Consider the following 19701-nt stretch of genomic DNA (forward strand, 5'->3'; position numbering starts at 1 on the left):
CATAATGAAAATCCATGAAGCATCAGATACGAGAGCTGAGCCCTGTGCATTGCTAGATACACCAGAGGCTCATCCCCACGGTACAAGCTCTGCAAAGCCTTTCTCGAGTGGACCTCAGAGGGTCGTAGCCGCTGTGATCACGACACACGTCTCAGAATGCATTCCACGGCATCACGGGTCCAGGCCCCGACAGCGCGAGCGCCCCCTCCCGGCTGCCCCGCAGCACCTACCCTCCTCCGGCTCCTTCCTCCCGGGGAAACAGCCTCCTCCTCGAACTCAGGAACCGGCAGGGAACCTAGAACGGAAATACAGTCACAAAGTAAATGACATTATTAACCTGTTTTTAAAATCTTCGAGTAAATCAAACCAGGTGTGACCGTCTGTTCTTCCTGTCAGCCCAGTCCCCGCTGGACTTCGCCCCTCTAGACCCCGCCCGCTCACGCGGCCCTCGACTCCCGCCCATCCGGGGCCCAGACGCGTCACTCTGTAAAATGCTCGCTCAGCGCGGGGCGTCCATCTTGTGGAGCTCGAAGATGCTAAAATCAGGAGATTTGATCTCCACTGACCCGTGGTCTATACTTTCAGCTAGGCTTTTTGATAGTTATTGATGATTATATTTGTTACCCTGTTTTTCTCAGTAAAACGAACAGGCTGGAAACCACGACTGGCCCAGGGCAAGGGCGGGGCCGCTCCGAGCCGCTCCCGGGCTGTCAGGGACTCTCCAAGATGGCGCCCACGGCCGCGGGAGCAGGGCTGGGCACACAGTGCAGACGCCTGGGCCCCCAGCTGCCTCGCTGGGCCAGGGGTGCTGCGAGCACACCCTGCCAGGAGCCTCTGGTGCTGGGTCGAGTCGAGAGCCACTGCCCTGTGTGGCCCAGGCAGTACCTTTGACCTATTGGTAGCACAATGCCCACTTCAGAGTTGTACAGGAAACCTGCTAACAGACCTGTCTTAATTCATCCAGCCCTCTTTCCCTCTGTCTCCTCCTTCTCTCCTCTCTCTGTGTCTCTTTCTCTCCCTCCCTCCCTTCCTCCCCCTTACTCTCTCTGTCTCTCTCTCTCTCTGTCTCTCTACACACACACACACACACACACACACACACACACACACACACACACACCCTTTTATCATTCCCTTCTCATTCCCTTTCCATGCAAGCCCCAGGAACCTATAATTAATTAAGTTCTCAAAAATCACTGAAGTTGACTAAGGCTTCATTCCCATAGACATAACAGACCAAGTCCCCTTTTGACCCGCACTTGCTAATGCAGAAATGAGTTAATCCTACAAGTGCAGGACACCGCCCCTCACACCCTCCCCAGCACGGTGCGTTCGCGTCGCATGTCCATTCATTAAAGCTTTGCAACGACAAGCGCAAAGCTACCATCCACCCACATCCAGACACTGGAAACAGCTGACTTCTCCCTTGGGGGTGTCCACTGAATGACCAGCGTAAGTCTGGCCCTGGAAAATATGTACAGTGAGTGCAAACCTAATATGGAAAAAGCAGCTATGAAAGGGAAGAAAAAATTTCAAGCCTTTTAATTATACTGAGCTTAATTACAAAAGCTTGCTGCATAACATCTTTATCATCGATCTGTAATTGGTGTTTGAATTATGTAGATACACATTTATTTACCAACAGCTTTGATTTCTATTCATTTTTAATTCATATAAGTTTAATTCATATCATAAGTTTAATTCATATCATATCATAAGTTTTAATTCATATCAAATTATTCATTGTAAACGAAATAAAAAAATACTCAACTTCCCAGAAAACCAGAAGGGAAATGCTATTTGTATTCTGTCCAGTGTCCCCTGCTCAGACTGGTAAGGGCTGATTTTTCTCTTAGGACGCACAGAACAGGAGTGGAACTTACAAATCATGTTTCAGCACATCCGCACCACTAGCCAGGTGCTCTGTCCCCTTTCATCAAGTTATTAATTTATTTGTTAACTTGCAGTGATGAAATCAGTAAATTTGATTACAAGCTTGACAATCACAGTGATGAATAGTAACTGTGCCCAGGTGTTTCCTGTCCTAATGGTCAAGGGACTATCGACTTTCTTTTGCAACTTTATTGAGGAATAACTGAGAAGTGCACTGCGTGTGTCTGACGCACACAGGGGTGAAGTGACTCACACACACACTGGGATCATCACACAGGGGATGCGGCAAAGCCATCAGCTGCCATACGAGGCATTTGTGTTACTGGCTCATGCTCAGCCTCTTTGCATAGTTAGTTGATTAAATTATATAAAAATGGTTTTGCCATTTCTTGATTAAAAGAATAGAATACCGTCATACAACATGAGTGTTGACAATTTCATGGCTCTCTCCATGGCCCTTATGCTAAGGGATGAAAGCTATGGGGCCTTAACAGACTTCAGTTCTTCAGAAATTAGTTGTAATGATGTTTGTTTCATTGAATCTGCTACAGCCATTCCACATTTCAGCCTACTTCTCACATATGTGATTGGTTATTATCTCATTGAACTTATAGTTAATCAGTACCTATGACTCAAAAGCCCAAGGCTAAGACCCTTGCAAAGCCCATTTACATGGCCATTTGTACCAAAAGCAACAGACTACATTTCTTTTTGTGCTGGAAATTCTAGATTAGTATCACTTATACTTGAGTTATATGTCACCTGCCCCCAATATTGATCCAGATTTCATCTTCCTTTTCTTCATTTAATTATAATTTAATTTACCTAAAATTTTTTACCGATTTTTAATCTATAGTAACTCTTTTTTTCTTTTGATAACTCCCAATTTTTTTTTTTTTGCCAATTAAGGTAAAGTAGGTTTATATCTTTGTATCTGCTCCTGGGGTTCAAACTCTGCAATGTAGACTTTCAAGCCTGCCCACCAGCAGGGCCCCCACAATCCTCCACCATGTTCTATTGGGCCCCAATTTTGTTTAGATTAATGCATTATGTCACTAATAATAACATTCCCATGAAATTTTTAAATAACTTTACTCTCCCTAGCAGCTGTGTGCAGAGTCATTCTCCACAAGTGAATACTCTTGATGGCTCCAGTCAACAGCCTCAGAGTCATGTGTGTAGCTCAGTCAACACACTTGCCTGGTCTTACCTTTTAACTTATCACCTAACAGCTATGGAATCTGTAGAATTACTCCACTCGGGCCCCTGTCTCATTCACTAATCAGCCTCAGTGTTTCCTATATGGATTCATCATTAATAATTACATGGATAATCATAATATGGATTAGCAATTATCCATATAACCATATTTTAAAGTTCATCTTAATTGTACTTGGAGCACATGGGTCGTGGTCACTGAAAATAATTCACTTTTTTTATAGTGCAGCAAACACCCTTTGATAAAAGCCCCAAGCTGAGACAACAACTAGGTCTGTACTCACCCGGCTCTCCACACTCGGCCAGCGGTAACCACCAAGCCACAACCGTGGGACGCCCTTGAATCAACGTGAGAACAGTCATGAGGAGCACACAGGAGAATGAAAAGGAAAAAAAGAAAGAAACGAAGATTGAGTCCTAATCTCCACCGGACCTTGCATCCGCCTTATATTCAGCCGTCACTTAGGGAATTATCCACTCAGGCAACTGTTCATAAGCTCTCCTCAGTAAACAAACTATCACTGTGTTGCCACTGATACAGAAGGTGAGAGTCACCCACGCTCTTTAACACAGCCTGTGAGCCAGTGCGTAACTCCGGTACCATCTCCTTACTGCTAGGAGTGCTTCACTACGCTTGACTATATCTCATGACATATTTTGATTATTGGACACTGTTTCATGACTTTCATCTTTCTTTATATGTTTGTTTATTGATCACTGATACAATTCAAAAATAGAAAGAGAAGGTCCTAGTATATCCCTGATACCCTGGTTCATCCCTCTAGACAAACGTCTACCGCATAACTTCAAACAGGGCAATGGGCTAGATTTCATCTGTTGGACCTCAGATTCACACACGTAGTCATCGATTCCGACTCGTACGCCACCAGGGCTCATCATCGATCCAATATGGTCCCTGCACTCCCTCGATTGTGTCTATATCAACTATTAGTTGATTCATTAATTTACTAACAATAATTTCTAAGATCTTACTATACTATCCACAAAAACCCAAGAAGAGCCTTAATATCCTTCATCAGTTTATGGAATCATTTTATCATCAATGTATTTCATTTGCTAATTATTACATTTTTTCATCTGCGCATTAATCAATATCAATAGTCCTATTTTATCACTGAACTACAACTGGTCTTCTATATTTCACACTTTTTAAAGATTCAATGAATACCCTTTTTAAAAAAACACTAGTGCTTAGACAAGAACTTTGACTATGACTCACATGGGTCTCGAGGATGCGAACACGTGGACCCAGTCACAGGCTGCAGGCAGGAAGGATGTTTGAGTCACCTTGACTGAGTCCATTCTGCGGAGTATAGAACAAAGCAGATAATTTAAAAATTGAGATCTTCTCTAAATTGGTCTTTGTTTCCCCCATTTAATTTACTCAGAGGTGTAGTTCTTTGCACAACTAATACACATATGTAAACAAAAATTAAATACAGTGACAGGACTCAGAGAAAGAGGTGACATAATAGTGTCACACTTCCTAACATGTGTGGGCTGCTTCAGTTTATATTAACAGTATTTCTGGCCTCACCACATGTATTCACAGTTTATAAGGATTCGGGCTCTTTTTACATATTTATTTGTTTATCAGTTCTATTATTCATCCATTTATGTTACTAATATAGAAATCTTTGAACTCCAAAGAACAATAACCCAATCGTCTCTCCATAGGACCACTCACAAAAGAAGAATGAACTAGACTAGGTTCACTTTGAGCTGGACCTCAGACTTCCAGACACATAGCAATCATCGTAGAAGACTCGTTTGCCATCAGCTGTCATCACTGGTCCAGGCCTGGTCATTCTCCATTATATTTCACTGGTATATTTCTCAGTTACATTTGCTAACATGTTAATTCGTTGATCCACTAATAATAATGAAATAATGAGTTATAAAGCTATAAATAAGAGCCTCAGTATCCCAGTCATTTATCTTTAGTATCATTTCACCTAATTGAATAGACCTCTTTGATTAATCATCTTCTTTGTAAAGAAAGATCAATCAGCCACTGGGCCATATAGTTGGTCATTTATCTTCTATTTCATGCTTGTAACTTTATTACAGTCACACCCTAAACAACCACCCAACCAAGACTAAAGCTTTTACGGTCACTCACACTGGGAACAATGCTTCCGAGCACAGGGACACCCATGGAGAGCCTGATGTGGAGGGTATGGGGATCAGCGCAGGTGTTTTCTCTGCAAAGCACAAAGCAAAGAGCACGACAAGACTGAGACACTTGTTGTTTATGGTCCTCTGGGTAACAGCCATTCTCACAGGTGTGATGTGATAGCTCAATGTTATTTTGATTTTCATTTCTCTACCAAGAGATGACAAACATCTTCTCAGGTGCTTACAGTAATGAATATTAAATCCTCTCCATCTGTTTTCAAGTATATGTTCATCTATTTTGCCATTGCTGCATTTATAATGATATTTTTACAAATTCATAAACACAAAGAATAAGAATAAGGTCCTTGGATAGTCTGAACATGTGACAGAGGAGCAAGTTCCTGAAGGAATGGACTACATTTCCTTATGTCAAAACTGAGTTCTGCGCACGTGCTACTCATTGTACATGACTCACATGTCACCAGTTGTCATCACCAGTCCAGGCTTGGGACACTTTCTGTTCATTCTCACCTATGTACTTTTTTACCGAGCAATTTATCAATTCATTAATAATAGTAAAATAAATATCTATACATCGGGCCTCCCCAGTGGCACAGCGGGTTAAGCGCAGTGCTGTGAAGCTGTCCACAGGTTCAATTTCTGGCTGGCCAGGCAGATACCCACATGGCATGGCAGACTTCTCCTGCCTTGCCCACTGCTCCCCTCAGCAGTGTCTTCAGTCCCTCTGCCTGTTCTGCTCCCCACTCTGTCTCGGGTGAATCCTCTCACCCTCCTGCACCTCTGGCCTGTACTCCAGCTCTTGCATAAATGAAAAACAAAAATCTTTAAAAAAATATATCTATACATCAAAAATCTCAAGGCCAAGATCATTAAGTATCCCTCACACCTCTATGGAATCATTCGCCTTTCACTAAACATCCACACTGTGGCAAATATTGATTCATTAACAATGTTCCATGTCAATTTCACTTCATGATTTTCAACATTATACTTACTATCCTTTACAAACCATGTAAACTCAGAGAAGAACTGATTACTCACTGTGGTCTCCAAGCTTTCAGACACTGGGCATCCAGGGAGCTCCCACAAATGTTTGCGTCACTTCAGGTCTATCCATTCTGGTGAACACAAGACAGGGCAGATAATAACAGGATTGAGACACTCTCCTGATGTGCATGGCCTCGCTCATTTAGCCGGTCCTCTAGGAACAGTGAAAACTGGAGTCGTATTTCTTATTTTTCTCTTCAGAAAACCAACAAGTCAAAGCTGGCACTAACCCAGAATAAGAATTCTACATTTACATCACTCTCCGCCAAAGAGGTAAAACACTTAATTTACATTTCTTAATGAACTTCACTATTTTAAATTAAATCAACAGTTTTTGTTGCCTCTCCATATAAATTAGGAGTAGGAATGCCATGTCCTAATTGTCAGATCTCTGTGATATTTACTCATTGATTCTTTCTTTGTGCCATTTTTTACTGTAAATCAAAATTTATGAACATGGAGAAAATTGTCCTTTTATTTTCTTCTGTCTTTAATACCATGTCAAATTGGAGTGACTCTACTTCATTTTTTATTGGACCTCAGAGTTTCAGACACATAACGTTCATCACGTGCGACTCATGCGCCACCAATTGTCATCATTGGTCCATGAATGGGTCACTTGTTATTCATTCTCTGGCACCTAACTTCACTGATGAATTCACTAATGATTATTTTTTAATTATATGATTCACAAAAACCTAAGAACAGGGCAATAAATATTCATGTCAACCTTTTGTATCACCTGCCACATTGATGTATCTCACTAATTATCATCAATGTTAATAGAAGGATTAAAAATATAATACTTTGGACCCATCCTATATTTATCATTCATGGAGGGTCACAGTGAAGATTTAAAAACATTCTCAAACAAAGACATGTAAAGATTACTCACATTAGTTTCTACGCTCATTACACAAGAGGAACCACAGGCCACACGAACACAAGAGATGCAGGAGTTAGCCGGGGGCGCCCATTCTGAGGAGTCGAGCAGAGCAAAGAGTTTTAAACACTGAGTTCTTAATAGGTCCTGTTGCCCTCACTTCAGTTACTCAGTCTCAATGGTATTTATTCATTGTCAGCATTTATCCACTTATATAAGTATGAATTCAATACAATGACATAACCTTTAGAAAAGAAGTAACACCTTTGCATTTCTTAACATGCAATGGCTTCTTCAGGCTATTTTAATAGGATTTCTGGCCTCATCACATATAGTCACAGTTCAAAGGACTCAGCCTCTTTATTGCTTATGTATGCATTTGTTTATTGATTCTATTATTGATCCATTTATGTTAATAATATAGAAATCCTTGACTCCAAATTTACAAGAACATTCCTAACATCTATCTAAAGGATCATTGGCAGGAGAGGAACTAGAGAAGGTTATTTTTGAGTTGGACCTCAGACTTCCAGACACATAGCAATCATCGTAGAAGACTCGTTTGCCATCAGCTGTCATCACTGGTCCAGGCGTGGGCCTCTTCCTTCCTTCTACATTAATCCATCAACTCAATAATAACAACTTAATAAATATCTAAGAATCACAAGATCCTTCAAGACTGCTATCACTTTTTAGAATCATTAGCTAATTGAATGTATCTCGTTGATTAATCATCCTCACTGCTGCAAAGATAGATCAATCAGCACAGTGCTTCATACATTACCAATTTAATCACTGAACAGTGGATGGTCTTTTTTCTTATATTGAACACCTATTTAACAATATCACAATACCCTATGAAAAAGCCACACAAGGTAAGATGAGAACATTGATTATAACTCACGTTGGTTTCCATGCACTACAGGCAAATGTAGAGACAGTGGACCTCGGCACGAGCTTACGTCAGCTTGAGTGTGTCCATTCTTAAAAGCAGGGAACAAAACAGATGACCACATGATGGATATAATTTCTCTATTAACCCTTGTACCTACATTTCATTATTCAGTGATTACTGATCAATCTTAATTTAGATTACTATGGATTTTAGTTTTTTTCTTAAGAGAAACAAACAACATTGAAATTCCCACCAAATCAGATGAATCTTGGTAGTTATTCATATTATCTATAATATTCTTAGCTGGAGATAACTTCCATGAGTGATTTATTCCTAAGCTTACTTCAGTATTCAATATTCATTAATATCATCTCTTAACTAGCTTTTCTTTAAAAAAAAAGATTTATTTATTTATGCATACAAGAACTGGGGTACAGACCAGAGATGTGGGAGGGTGAGAGGACTCACCAGAGACAGTGTGGGGAACAGAACAGGCAGATTGAATGAAATATACTGCTGAGGGGAGCAGCGGGGAGAAAGGAGGGGTCTGCTGCACCATGTGGGTAGCTCCCTGGCAGGGGATTGAACTCATGCTGCAGTGGCTGGTAACAGATTGATAGTGCTGTCTTTTTAACCCCTGTGCCACCAGAGAGGCCCTTAACTAGCTTTTTTCATAACTGGACATCATCGGTGAACTTTCTACATAAGTCACTCTCTTCAACTTTATTAATTTAATATGTATTTTGATTTTTTAAATATTTTCTTGATTATAATAAAATCACAATTCATGAATACAAAGAACCCCAAACAATATCCTTGTAAAATCTTAAATCTGTCTATAAAATCACTTCCAACAGAAGCAATAAGCCAGGTTTCTTTTAATTCCGGACCTCAGATTTGCAGGCATATACTCTGCGGTGACTCAGACACCACCAGTAGTCCTTGTGGACCCAGGCTTGCATGTTTTTCTTCCATTCTTACCAATGTAGCTGATCATAATAAAATAGATCCCGAGGAAGCACAAAAACCTGCCACATGGGCCTTGAGTTGTCATCTATCTGTCTATAGAACCATTTGCTCCATAGAATCGCTCTCTCTTGTTAATCACCCTCGAGAGTCATTTAAGGATTAATCAATATAAAGTTACTATCAAGTCCATATTTATAGATGAAACTAGGTTGACTTTCTTGGATTGTATTTCATACTTTTCAAAATCAGTGTGTGCTCCGAGTAACTCACATTTTCTTCTGTGCGCCAAAGACAGAGTCGACCAGACAGCTTGTGACCGCAGAACAATCTTGAAGTCAGCTCCAGTGCTTCCATTCTGCAGAGCAGAGAGCAGAGAAGATGCTTCAAACGTGTTGGACCTATCTCCATTGAATCTTGCTCTTTATTAGTTAGTTTATTCAGTCACTTAATTATTAATTTTTATCATACATAATCTCTCAACAAAATGAACAACTTGCTTTCACAAGACACGATAAAGTTGACTATTATTTGTGTCTATATCATTATGTAAGAAAAGAGGTTAAAAAAACAAAAAGAGGTAAAACACTTGATTTGGTTATTTAGTAATAGGAATCCATTTTTATCATTTATATTAATTATAATTAATATTAAGAATCTACAGACATTTATAACATATGTTCATAATTGTACAATTGTGCAATGCTCCACCACTTCATACTTATTTACACATTTACTTAATGGTTCCATCACTCATCTATGTATAGTAATAATGTCAAATTCATGAATCTGAAATAAAAAGAGCAATGTCTTTGTGTGTTATTAACAAATTTCCATAGGTCATTTCCAGGGGAGGAAAGAGACTAGATCTCTTACTGCGTTGGACCTCAGCATTCCAGAAATGTAGTATCCATTGTATAGGACTCATGTGCATCCGTTGTCATCACTGGTCCAGGACTCATTTTACGTTCTCATCTACATTTTTTTAAGTCATTAATTCTCTAACAATAATGAAATAAAACCTATGAACTACAAAAAATAATCAGGAACAAGAGCCCTGAGTACCCTACATCTCTCCAGGATCATCACATCTACGTACCTATTCCATGAATAACTCCTACGATTTCATACATGCATTAATCACTATGTCATCTAAATTCTACATGTATGTTCATGTCATAGTTGGTGTCCACTGATTATATGTCGCACGTTTTAAATAGAGTGTAAATACTGTTTAACATCATTCAAACAAGACAAGACTCTGCTAGTCACATTGGTGTCAGCACACCATTGGTGTGTTGACACCAATGTGACACCAATGTTGACACCAATGTGACTGTCAGGTGCAGGGAACCAAACCACGTTGAACACGCGCATTCTGAGCAGCACAAAGCAGAGGAGATACGAATTTGAGGTCTTATCTGTACAGGCTTTGCTTCCTGCAAATAGCTGACCCAGTCATTGGGTATTAATGTTCATAATTTACAATTCTTCCCTTATTCATAATTGTGTGTTGATTTTTTATCTACATTAATAGGATCAAAATCCACAACAAATAATAACATATTCTTTGAATTTTACTAACATCTGGCAATACAGTCAATTCCAAAAAAAGGAAATGGACTGGCTTTCTTATTTCACTGGACCTCAGAGTTCCCGACATGAAGTACTCATCGTCCACGACTCACGTGCATTCGTCATCACTGGTCCAAGCAGACTCTGCCTTACCCACTTCTCTATTTCTTTCCTGATTAAGCTATCAATAAACTAATAACTATAAAATATCTAGGAAGCAAAAACACTGGAAAACAAGCCCCTTAAGTAACTCTACACCTATCTACAGAATCAATGCCTTGTTGAAAACATTTCATTAATCATCTCCATTATTAAAAATATTGTTTAGCAAAGATAATGTTTGATATCAACTCTATATTTATTATAGAGCTCTGGCTGGCCCTTTTACACTATATTCAATTATTTTTAATACTATGCTTAACATTCTAAACAAACTACCAAGAACAAGGAAATAACTATGGTTATTACTCACCTTGGTCTCCATTCTACAAAACAGCTTGGAACCAAGGAAGATGCTTAGATCAGCTAGGGAAGGCCTGCTCTGAAGCATATGAAACAGAAAAGATGAATAAATGAAACATTATCTTCATTAATCCTTGTATCTCACCTTTCAGTAAGTCGATCATTTAGATATTTATTATTTAGAGGTAATATTTACAACTATTTCACTTAAAAAATGAACTGAGCCAGTACAGGCAAAAAGATTATTATTTATACTCTTTATATAATCATTAGTCAAAGAAGTAACACCTTAGAACCATGTCTTTTTCAATCAACTAGTATTTTTTATATATATACAGAGATTCTCTAACTGTGAGATATTTTCATAATTGGACAATGGTCCTCTTATTCATATTTATCACATTTGTTCCTTGATTCTTTTTATATTTCCACATGTCCAATTATAATAAGAGAATCGGGACCTATGAACAATACCAAGCACACGGTCCTTGGATGCACCTAACACCTGCCTGTAAGATCATTCCCAACAGAAGAGGCAGACCAGGTTTGCTTCTGTGTTGGACCTCAGAGTTCCAGACACGTATCATTCATGACCCATGACTCATACGGCACCAGTCATCATCATTGGTCCCAAGAGGAGCCTCTTCTTCATCAATTTCATCAATATTTGTTTATTAACTAATTTACCAATTACTACTACTAATAATATGAGCACCTATGAATTTTAAAAAACAAGAAAAAGGATCTCAAATAGCCCTACATCAACTTATGTTATCATTTGCCACAATGATAGATCTCATAGTGACTGCCCTCAATGTTTCATACAATTGCATATAGATCATTGGGTCATAGGTGGCCTTCTCTGCTTCTATGAAACATCTTACTAAAACATGGAGTATACTTTTTTTAAAGAAGTAAACTGAAAGAAAAGCCACAGCTATTACTCACACAGTGTCCACTGCATAACAATGAGAGCCCCACAGACCTCCTGACCAGGAAGACGCTGAAATCAGCTTAGGCGTGTTCACTCTGAGGCGTGCAAAGCAAGTAGATGACTTGTAAACTTAAGACATTCTCTTCAATCTCTTTTGCTTTCACATTTCATTCACTCAGTTATTATTTATTAATTTTTCTTAATATTTACCCATTTTTCTCTAAACAAAACGAACCACTTCATCAGTAAGACTGACCTATAACTATTAAGATCATTATCTATAAGCTCCTGGCACAGAGGTAACATGAATTTATTTCTTCATGGACTTCAGTGATTTCAATTAATATTATAGATTTCAGGCCTTCCTGGTGGTGCACTGCAGCCTGAGTTTGATCCCTGGCCAGGGAGCTGACCCACAGGGCACAGCAGACCTCTCCTATCTCCCCGCTGCTCCCTTCAGCAATGGATTTCAGTGGACCTGCCTGTTCTGCTCCCCACTCTGTCTCTGGTGAATCCTCTCAACCTCTGCACCTCTGGCCTGCATCCCAGTTCTTGTATGCATAAATAAATAAAATAAATCTAAAAAAATGAATATTATAGATTTCTCTGCCTTACCACTCATAGTTTATCAATGCTTCACCCTTCATATTTATTGATTTATATATTTGTTTCTGCTTCTAGCATGAATCCATTTATAAAACTGAAATTAAAACCAAGTATTCATAGTAAAAGTGAAAGATCTTTAAATACACCTGACATCTGTCCATAGGGTCAATTCCAATGGAAGGTGTAGATTAGCTTTCTCACTGTAAGACCTCCTATATTTCAGACTCCTATATTTCAAGAATTGGTTGTATTATTTCCTAGGTAGATTCAATGATGCACAAACTTTATTTAAGCCCACTTTACTCTCTAAATGTGACTAAACTATGACTTTATAAAGGGAAGTTTAAATCAACTGTGACCAAAATTAAAATTGAATATCACATTTTACATTAATAAGTTAATTAATTGAATAATTAAGTGTGAAAATGAATAAAATGGTCTTATTTTTTCTCCTTAATCGACCACAGATGTGCTGAATTGACCTACATGTCACCTTCATTCATTTTATTTGTATATGTAGTCATTTACTGTGTTCCAGTAATAGAGCTAACACCCATGACAAACCACCAAACCAGAAGCAATTACTTTGTTACTTACAGAAGTTTCTACACTCCTTAATTGAATCAATGTGTATCCGTTCTGGGAGTGCAAAGCAAATATAAACAACAGATCAGAACAGTGGATTCAGATTTTTTAAATCATGCTCAAGTCAATAAAAACTTACTAGGAAAACCTTGGTGCCTGCTGTATATTAAAACTTTGAGCAGCATCTCGATTAATTGATTGTTTGAAGTGTTAAATTTAACTGATGTAATAAGCACTGGCGAAGAGTGACAACTATGGCTATTCCACATGTTTGTTTACATGCTCCCTGCCTAGGTGAGGTCTAGATCTTTCTAAATGCATCTTGCTTGGAAAGAATTAGGTTAATGTGCAGCCTCGATTTAAGCACATTTTCACCAATTATCCACATATGCCCTACTTTTATACACACACACACACACACACACACAGTTACACACAGAGTCATTTGTCTTCCATTTTTAAAAGATATAGCACCAAGTCAGAAAGAAAAATCCTATCTAAATATATTCTCCACTCCAAAAATGTACGAACCCAGGTCTGTTTGCTTTATCTGGAGAACAGTTGTGCTGAACTGGATTAATCACACTGCATGTTTCATGACAGATGATGTTTTGCCATCTTTCAAACCATTGATTCATATTAACTTACTCTTTTACACATTTACAATAATATCATTATTGGGTATTCATGATTCCCCAGAAACAGGACAATAGTAATGCATGTCCAGATGCTAATGAGGCACAGATGAAAAGATAATTTGTTCTCATTTTCTTATTAGAAAACAGTGAATAATGCAATTTTACTTCAATAACAAATTTTTTGAAAGTGGAGATCTTCACATTAATCGTAACTGGCCCACGTGACATGTTCTCAGCAGAGGCTCATCTATAAACCCTCTCTCAATTATGTAGTTATTTAATCAAAAATTTAATTTGAGAAAATGTTTTGCCCTTTTCTTTACAAAACAAAACACCTACTACCCATACTACCCAACCCAGAAAATGACACAGGCTCCTATATTCATTTATCTTAATGCTTTTTAACCAAAGGGTCACCTTTAATCAGTTTATTTTACTGGACCTCAGTGCTTCAGAAATGTATTAATAATGATTTTTAGATTACCTCTATTACATTACATACTCTCATATTTTGGACCAGGAGTGACCTATTTTGTTTTCGCTCATTTATACATTTATTTATTTATTCATGTTTTGACTTACTGAAAATAACACAGTACTCAGAAGCCCAAGAACAAACTCCTGAATATTTCTAACTCCTGCAATAAGCTCATTTTCCATCGAGGGAACAGACAGGAATTTTTGTGTAATGGACCTCAGAGTTACAGGGTTTAATCAAAATCCTTGATTTCAGACACCCCAGGGTACTCATCATCGATCCAGATGAAGCATCTTTCTCTTCACGTCTACTTCTGTTCATTGATGCGCTCATCGACCCATTACAAGGCTCAAGTTAGCATCCATTACAAAAGCCAAAAACTCCGAAGAGCTCATTGGCTCTGACCGAGATGTGCTGAAAGGCTCTTTCTCCATATATTAGGCCTTTCCTCAATCAATCAGATCTTTGGGCAGCGGCCCTCAGTGGACTATGGATCAGACAACACCCCGCTTCATACACCCCGACTGCAGCTGCATCCTCCCTCGGTGGGGAGCTGTCCACCAGCAGTGGCCGCCTCAGCACCATGGCCACCAGCCACATGTGTCTACATGTAGCCTGGCGAGCGAGGACCTGAACATAAAATTCATGAACTGTAATTATTTATTTTTATTAATTATTAATTATATATAGTTAGATAATCAATCATCTCTATCAATTAATTCTATAAATACCATTATGTTTTTAATTATAATGAAAAGTTAACAGTTAAGTAGTCTCCAGTGGGTAGGGGTCATCACTTTGGACAGTGAAGTCTTAGGTTTTGTTAATGGATAAATATTTAAATTAAACAAGCAGTGCAATGCATTGTAAAAATAAGATGGATTATTAATCAGCTTTAAAGAGGAATGAGATATCTTCCATTTTATTTTTAACCACAACTGTACTGATTTGGATTAGCCATAGTCTGTTTCATACTATATTCACATCATTGGTCTACATGATGGTAGCATGTAATGTAATTCAGTAACCAGTAACACAGATAGTCAACACCAATTGACAAGATCTTTTAACTATTATTTACTTTAGCCATTAGGCTCCTTACCTACAAAGGTAGCTCCAAGGTCTTCACCAGCAGAGACTGATTAAATCGATTATGTCCTTCATTCTGTGGAGTCAAATGCAATATTCAAAACAAGAACACCTCGGAACTAGATTGATTTAAAAGACATTATTTGTGTGGTACTGAGTTAATCATAAAGCTAATCAGGTCCCATTTTTTCCACTGTGCCTAGAACAGTAGTCTTTTTTATTTCTTGATTCAACTATTAACTTTAAATGATAAAATGAGCACTTGAATTGATCTCTCAGTGTATATACCCATGATAAAAATATCTAGAATAATCTGAACTTTGGCTAATAGTTCGTGTCCATAGAGGAAAAAGGGAGGTCAATCTTAAATAATGGACCTCAGAGTTAAAGATGGCATTAATCAAAATTTTTGATTCAGACACCCTCCAATCTCATCATCGGTCCAGTCTTGATGCTCTTTTCTCTTTAAATGTGAACCTTCATTTTCTCATGAATCATAAACTCCCAAGAATAAGAAGAGCCTTGATATAACCATAACTTGCCTTTAAGCTCATTTCTCACAGAACTTTCAGACTAGACAGATCTCAGTATAAACCTTACTTTCTATCCCAAACTGGTCCATAATCAGGCTATGTTCAATTAGCTTATCTGATTTCAAACATGGCATGATGAAAAATCAAAATCGCAATGGTATCCTACAATTCGAGCACCAACTGTATATTCTACCTGCTAAGCTTCTTCTAAACAATTAACAGCATGGATTTCCACCAATATGGGAATGCTTAAGTCAACTGTGGTGTAGAAATAACACAGGGTTGCAACCACTTCTGAAGATTAACCAAATGCCTTCCATCTTATATCAAAGGGAATCTCAGTTTTGCTGAAATGAGTTACTTCTGTTCCTTGACCCACAACTCATTCTCATTATTGTCCTATACTTGGTGTGCTTGGATTTATTTTGGGGATGGATCTAGCCTTTGGTTCCATTGAACTACTTCAGTGACAATACATGAACAAACCAAATTAAGCAAGATCAGAAACTTGGCTACTTACATTGCTTCTTATAGACAGAAGTAACAGCTACGGTCTTCAAGAGCCAATCGGACAGTGACCGTCCACCGTGATGTCTTCATTCAAGAGGTAAAGGTAGAGTTAAAAAAAAGAAAGTGTAAATTTAGATTTTTAAGTAGAAGTCATTTGTTACTAGATCCATAAACATTGGCTTGTGTGAATTTTCATTATCAATCCACCTACTGACCTGCTCACTTTTTAGAGTGGCTAAAATAATGAAGACCTTTTAATCTAAACCAACAGAAGAAGATCTATAACTATTATTAATATCTGTCTACATACCCCTGTCAAATAGCAAAAAAGCCCGACAGCTTTTCAATAGGGAAACCTTTTACAAAATAGGATGAATTTAAACTCTTGCTTTACAACAGAATCTGATCAATACTACACTGTACTTTAATACAAGTATTTATTGATTAATTAATTTATTTGTGTATTTAATGCTCTGGAGGTCATTTCATTGTCTCCTTTTTTCCTAAAGAAAATACTAAATGGCAGATCCTTCTGCTACCCAAAACCAAATAATTTCCCACGCAACTTTGTGTCTCAGTACTAAGCTCGTAGAATAAATGCAGAGGTGGAAACACTCTCTGTTAGCATTGCCCACTAATAGCCACTGGCCACTTAGGATGTAAAGTCACTTAGGATGTAAAGTGTGATTCATGCTAATGAGGAATTGAATTTTTAGTTTCAATTAACTTGAATTTAATGTTAACATCAAGATGTGTTTGTAGACTGGGGTCCTATGATCCTTCTTAAAGAAGAAGGGCCTGGATGCGTTTTATTTGAGTTGCTACAAGAAGGTATCACAGGATTAGCCATGCTTCTTCATAGGATCCACATGCTCTACTGCGCGTGACTTACACTCCTTTAAATCATGGTTAAGATGTTCCATCATCTTTTACTTGCACCAATGTTAGTGAACCCTGAAAACACTGCACACGAATGCTAGTGACACTAACACCTACCCAGTCACTAATCACTTTAAAAGGTCATTCACAAAATTCTTTTATATTTGTCTATTTAGATAAAAATCATTTAACATAAGAGGATTCATAATTATTCTATTCAACATTTTCAGTGTTCATGCTAACATCTGCTCCATACCCAATCATTTGTATTTTATTTTTTATGTTCATTTATCTTTGCTAAAATTTTATATGTGTTCATCATGACTTGTTATATTATCGTTTAATGTATTTATTATAGTGAGCATTTATTAAGCAATTATATAAATTTTTGTCCCTTTTTACAATAAGACAAGCAGCATCAGCTCATCTCCCACCCAGAACAACACTGATGTTCACGTTTCCTATTGCTCTGTTCCCAAATGAAGGTCAGTCTTAGCAATTTCGTTTGAACGCAGAATTTCAGAAATGCAATGGTCGCTGTCTTGATACTTGTTTCCTTCCAGGAAGGGGCATATGTCACCCTCCTCTATACCTACCCTTCACTCACACACTGACTGACTTATGCTAAGACAACCCACATTCTTGAACAACAAAACATCAAGGATATAACCTCTGAACAGTTCTAACTTCTCCTGCAAGCAAACTTCTCACAGATGCAATAGGCCTCAGAGCTACAGACGGGATCTAATCAATACATTTTATTCAGATGCCCCACACGTCCTCATCACAGAGCCAGGCTTGGCAGTCTGGGCCTTCAGTTGATAGATTGTTTTAGGTTTATTCCTTGATTCACTACTAATAATGCAATCAATGTGTAACACTTTGGAAAATAAAAGCCAGATTCTTGAATTTTCACAAAGCTGCTCTTTCTGCATATGCACCGCAGCATCGCAAATATGATTTAGCCCATTTCCTCACAACACATCAATTCCTGTTAGTGATTGGTTCATACGTGAACCTCTTTCATTTAACACCCATATTTTAAAGTTGGTACAATGAACTTCCACTTTGTACCACAACTAAGGAGAAAGTAAAATTTCCCATTTTCCTATGTCCCCCCCAATGAACTCATAGTCTATAACAATAACTGAAGGAAGTGTTTAAATCCATATTCCCAAAATGACTGAAATATCCTGCATCTTATTGTGCTAATGAGCTCGGGTAGGATGAAATGCATTGACCGTGATTCTGAATTCATAACACACTTCCATCCTCACCCAGTGTATGACCACCTTGAACTGGTTATGTCTATAACGAGTCTTTCCTTCAAAACACTCCAGTGAATGCCCAGAACAATCCCCAAAACAACATGGATTTTGATGATGACTTACGGTGATCTCTTCTCACTCTATGTGAAAAAGAAAAATCTAGTACTGTTCATTCCCACGCAACTTTGTGTCTCAGTACTAAGCTCATAGAATAAATGTAGAGGTGGAAACACTCTCTCTTAGCATTGCCCAAGAAAAGCCAATCAGACTACATTTAGTATCTTCAATGAACCATAGTTTTGTTATCATCAATCAGTCATATCCTACTCTCAAAATTAAGAAAGAGCTCTACTTTATGTTTATGAATCTGTGTGATTTTTAGTTTAAATAATATGATGAAAACTATTGAAGCTAGCAGTAAACAGAAGGCAAATAACTATACTTATTAGGAATATACATGTGTCCTTGTTACCCATGTAGGGCAAAGCCAAGACCATCTTTTGTGTTGAACTCTGACTGCACATGCAGGGACAGGGTGTGCAGTAATTCATGGCACAGTCTCACCAATGGTCCAAGTTTAACTACTATGTGTAGTTATTAACTCACAAACTCGTTGATTTAATGACATATGAGCTAATGAGAACATCTAAAATGTTTAGACAAGAACCAAAACACTACTATTTTTTTCCTTGTTTTTCAATTGTGGTAACATTGGTTTACAACATGGTATTTGACTGTTACTTACAAGTTTATAGCTACACCACTAGAAAGGCCGGAAGCTGTCTCCCTATGGACAGATGCAGAGTCAAACATGGCGATCACAATATTTATGTCCAAACACGTGTTTTCCAGAGATGCATTGTTCATGGCCATTTTTGAAAAACTGACCTGATGTAGGAAAGCTTCCATCTGTTTGCACTGACCACATTAGACTGTGCCCTGAACAATGTCTGTATATGTCCTTATGTCATTACCCAAAATAATGGCAAACTGACCCCTCTAATGTGTTTTTGCTTACATAAAACTGCAAAGAAATTGCAGTAATCCTACGCGTGCTTGTATAAAAGGTCTCATCATTGCTC

The 19701-nt window shown here is 38.1% G+C and overlaps 1 long non-coding RNA gene, 9 other non-coding genes and 2 pseudogenes across 53 annotated transcripts in view; all 12 read right to left on the minus strand.

Annotated features, from left to right (window-relative positions):
• LOC129145311 (uncharacterized) overlaps positions 1 to 19701 on the minus strand; it is a 116447-nt gene that overhangs the window by 51468 nt on the left and 45278 nt on the right. For 38 of the 44 annotated variants that reach the window (XR_008550732.1, XR_008550728.1, XR_008550726.1 and 35 more), the window contains 12 exons: positions 16483 to 16556; positions 15443 to 15505; positions 13237 to 14970; positions 12048 to 12128; positions 11110 to 11178; positions 9336 to 9420; positions 8106 to 8184; positions 7214 to 7296; positions 6313 to 6389; positions 5255 to 5336; positions 4352 to 4435; positions 231 to 3449 (listed from right to left, as the gene is read on the minus strand). This is a non-coding gene — a long non-coding RNA (uncharacterized LOC129145311). The remainder of the gene's footprint in view (positions 1 to 230; positions 3450 to 4351; positions 4436 to 5254; positions 5337 to 6312; positions 6390 to 7213; positions 7297 to 8105; positions 8185 to 9335; positions 9421 to 11109; positions 11179 to 12047; positions 12129 to 13236; positions 14971 to 15442; positions 15506 to 16482; positions 16557 to 19701) is intronic. The other 6 variants (XR_008550713.1, XR_008550691.1, XR_008550708.1 and 3 more) reach the window with 6 other exon arrangements.
• LOC119239622 (small nucleolar RNA SNORD113/SNORD114 family) lies at positions 3949 to 4018 on the minus strand. Its single transcript, XR_005123903.1, has one exon. It is a non-coding gene; the product is annotated as a small nucleolar RNA SNORD113/SNORD114 family (small nucleolar RNA).
• LOC119239616 (small nucleolar RNA SNORD113/SNORD114 family) lies at positions 4855 to 4929 on the minus strand. The gene has a single exon (XR_005123897.1). It is a non-coding gene; the product is annotated as a small nucleolar RNA SNORD113/SNORD114 family (small nucleolar RNA).
• On the minus strand, positions 5660 to 5752 carry LOC119239636 (small nucleolar RNA SNORD113/SNORD114 family; annotated as a pseudogene).
• On the minus strand, positions 6851 to 6925 carry LOC119239611 (small nucleolar RNA SNORD113/SNORD114 family). The gene has a single exon (XR_005123892.1). It is a non-coding gene; the product is annotated as a small nucleolar RNA SNORD113/SNORD114 family (small nucleolar RNA).
• LOC119239614 (small nucleolar RNA SNORD113/SNORD114 family) lies at positions 7716 to 7790 on the minus strand. Its single transcript, XR_005123895.1, has one exon. It is a non-coding gene; the product is annotated as a small nucleolar RNA SNORD113/SNORD114 family (small nucleolar RNA).
• Positions 9943 to 10016, minus strand: LOC119239629 (small nucleolar RNA SNORD113/SNORD114 family). The gene has a single exon (XR_005123909.1). It is a non-coding gene; the product is annotated as a small nucleolar RNA SNORD113/SNORD114 family (small nucleolar RNA).
• Positions 10703 to 10773, minus strand: LOC119239625 (small nucleolar RNA SNORD113/SNORD114 family). The gene has a single exon (XR_005123905.1). It is a non-coding gene; the product is annotated as a small nucleolar RNA SNORD113/SNORD114 family (small nucleolar RNA).
• LOC119239612 (small nucleolar RNA SNORD113/SNORD114 family) lies at positions 11657 to 11731 on the minus strand. Its single transcript, XR_005123893.1, has one exon. It is a non-coding gene; the product is annotated as a small nucleolar RNA SNORD113/SNORD114 family (small nucleolar RNA).
• Positions 14551 to 14623, minus strand: LOC119239630 (small nucleolar RNA SNORD113/SNORD114 family). Its single transcript, XR_005123910.1, has one exon. It is a non-coding gene; the product is annotated as a small nucleolar RNA SNORD113/SNORD114 family (small nucleolar RNA).
• On the minus strand, positions 15801 to 15874 carry LOC119239631 (small nucleolar RNA SNORD113/SNORD114 family). Its single transcript, XR_005123911.1, has one exon. It is a non-coding gene; the product is annotated as a small nucleolar RNA SNORD113/SNORD114 family (small nucleolar RNA).
• Positions 18070 to 18146, minus strand: LOC119239642 (small nucleolar RNA SNORD113/SNORD114 family; annotated as a pseudogene).

Source organism: Talpa occidentalis, unplaced genomic scaffold (genome assembly GCF_014898055.3).
Source record: "Talpa occidentalis isolate TD23 unplaced genomic scaffold, MPIMG_talOcc4v2.1 talOcc4.11, whole genome shotgun sequence".
NCBI lineage: Eukaryota > Metazoa > Chordata > Mammalia > Eulipotyphla > Talpidae > Talpa > Talpa occidentalis.